The sequence below is a fragment of the Myotis davidii genome, unplaced genomic scaffold, assembly GCF_000327345.1.
Source record: "Myotis davidii unplaced genomic scaffold, ASM32734v1 scaffold652, whole genome shotgun sequence".
Classification (NCBI taxonomy): Eukaryota; Metazoa; Chordata; class Mammalia; order Chiroptera; family Vespertilionidae; genus Myotis; species Myotis davidii.
Genome location: NW_006284936.1, coordinates 396,243 through 399,142, shown reverse-complemented (window position 1 = coordinate 399,142; position 2,900 = coordinate 396,243).

The window sequence follows — 2,900 nt, the reverse complement described above, 5'->3', positions numbered from 1 at the left end:
CGTGAAGAACAGTGGAGAGGCATGTGGAAAAAGAGTGGTGAAAGCAACATCTCTGTCTTATTCCTGATCTTAAAAGAAATGGTTTTAGATTTTGCCCATTGAGTATGATGTTTAGATTTAGCTACTCAATGTCTTTTGATTGGCACATTTAGTCCATTTACATTTAAAGTTATTATTGATAGGTACTTGTTTGTAGCCATTTTTATTTTTTGTGCCTGTTTTCCTTCTTATCTTTTTATTTTATCTTTTTACACCAGTCCCTTTAGCATTTCTTACAGTGCTGGCTTGGTGGTGATAAATTACCTTAGTTGTTTTTGTTTTTTTGTTTTTGTTTTGTGAAGCTCTTTATTTCCCCTTCAATTTTGAATGATAACCTTGCCAGATAGAGTATTTTTTGATTCAGTCCCTTGCATTTCATCACTTTGTAAATTTACTTCCATATTTTTCTGGCCTGATGTGTTTTTGTGGAGAAATCATTTGAATCTAATGGTAGATCCCTTGTACGTAATTTTCTGTCTCTCTCTTGCAGCTTTTAAGATTCTCTCTTTGTGCTGAACATTTGCCGTCATAATTATGATGTGTCTAGGTGTGGGTCTTTTCAGGTTCATCTTGTTTGGGACTCTGTGTGCTTGTATGACTTTTTTCTTTCCCACAGCAGGGAGGTTTTTTGACATTATTTCTTCAAATAGGTTTTCTAACCCTTGTTCCTCTTCCTGTTTTTCTGGCATCCTTATTACTCATATGTTGCTTTGTTTCATGTTTTCCCACAGCTCCTTCAGGCTCTCCTCCTGGATTTTAATTTTTTATTCCAATTGCAGTTCAGTATGGGTATGTTTTGCTTCCCTGTCTTCTAATTTGCTAATTCAGTCCTCTACTTCTCCTAGTCAACTGTTGAAACTTTCAATGGTGTTTTTTATTGAATCTATATTACTCTTCATTTCTTCTTATTCTTACAAGAGATGTAGATTTTTTCATCCACCCAGTTTATGAACTGTATGACCCTTATTCTGAATTCTTTTTCTGACATATTGCATACCTCCATTTCACTTAGCTGCTTTTTTTTCTGGAGATTTTTCTTTTTCTTTCCTTTGCGGGTTTCTTTGTCTACCCATTTTTGTTCTCACTGACAGATCTAGACATCTAGTTGTGCAGGGGCTACCTCTTGGGTAGCAGTGGCTCCTCAGGCTGTGGTTACTCCTTGGGCTGTTGTGGCAGAAGCTGCTCCTCAGTTGGCATTGGATTCTCTGGTGGGTGTTGTTCGCAGCAGTGATGGTTCCTCTGCCTGGTGGGGGCAGGCTTCTCTCACAGCTGTTGCTCCTTGGACAGGGGTTGGCTGCTCACGAGACTGCTGCTTCTTGGACAAGAGTAGGCTGTGCGTGGCTGCTGTTCCTTGGACGGGGCAGGCTGCTCATGAGGCTTCTGCTCCTTGAACAGCAGCAGGTTTGTCAGAGATTTCTCTCCTCGTACAAGGGTGGGCTGCTCGCGCAGCTGCTGCTCCTTAGATGGGGGCAGGCTGCTCACATGGCTGCTGTTCCTCGGATGGGGCGGACTGCTCACACAGCTGCTGCTCCTCAGACAGGTGCAGCATGTGAGCTGTGTGCAGCTGCTGTTCCTTGGACAGGGGCTGGTTGCACGTGGCTGCTGTTCCACAGTCAGAGGCAAGCTGCTCAAGTGGTTGCTGCTCCTCAAATGGAGGCCGAGGGATGCAGCGGGCCACTAACACAGCTGCTGCTCCTTGGACAGGGGCAGGCCACATGAGGCTGCTGCTCTTCAGCCTGGGGTGGGCTGCTCGCAGGGCTGCTGCTCCTTGGACAGGAGCGGGCTGCTCACATGTCTGCTCCTCACATGGTCACAGTGCCCCGGGCAGCTGAGTCTCCTTCTCCACTTCAGGGTGGATGTTATTCATTTCAGCTGCTCATTCTGTCTGCTCTGGGACAAGGCTTGGGACACGTCCATCTATTCCCCACCATTTTGTCCTCCCAACTCTCCCATAGGTTTTTTATCCATTCATCTACTTATGGGCACTTGATGATGCTACAATGAATATAGGGGTGCATATATTCTTTCTCATTGGTGTTTTGGGGTTTTTAGGATATATTCCCAGAAGTTGTTGTAGCTTTTTATCATGAAAAGATGTCATATTTGGTGAATGATTTCTGCATTTATTGAGTTAATCATGTGATTTTAATCTTTCATTTTATTGATATGGTGTATCACATTTATTGATTTCTATATGCTTAATCATTCTTGTATTCAAGGAATAAATTCCTCTTGGTGGTGATGTATAATTCTTTTAATGTATTCTGTAAATCAGTTTCCTAATATTTTTGAGCATATTTATATCTTCATTCATCAGGAATACTGGTTTAGAATTTTATTTTAGTAAAGTGTCCTTATCTGGATTTAGTATCAAGGTAATGTTGGCATCATGAAATGAGTTTAGAAGTGTTCCTTCTCTTCAAATTTTAGAAAGAGTTTGAGAAGTATTGGTATTACTTCTTCTTTAAGTGTTTGTTGGAATTTACCAGTAAAGCTATCTTGTCCTAGGGTTTTATGTTTTGGGAGTTTTTATACTGATTTAATCTCTTTACTTGTTATTAGTCTATTCAAATATTCTATCTCTTCCTGATTCAGTGTCAGTAGGTTGTTTTTTTCTAGGAAATTATGCATTTCTTCTAGATTATCTAAATTGTTGGTAAAAATTAGTTCACAATAGTTTCTTATGATCCCATGTTCTGCAATAATATCAGTTGTAATATCTTCAGTTTCATTTCTGAAGCTTAAGGTTTGTGAATTTTGTTTTTTTAAAAAAAGACCTTTTAGCTTTCTTGATCTTTTCTATTGTTTTTCTTGTCTCTATTTAATTTATATCCACTCTTATTTTAATTATTTTCTGTCCT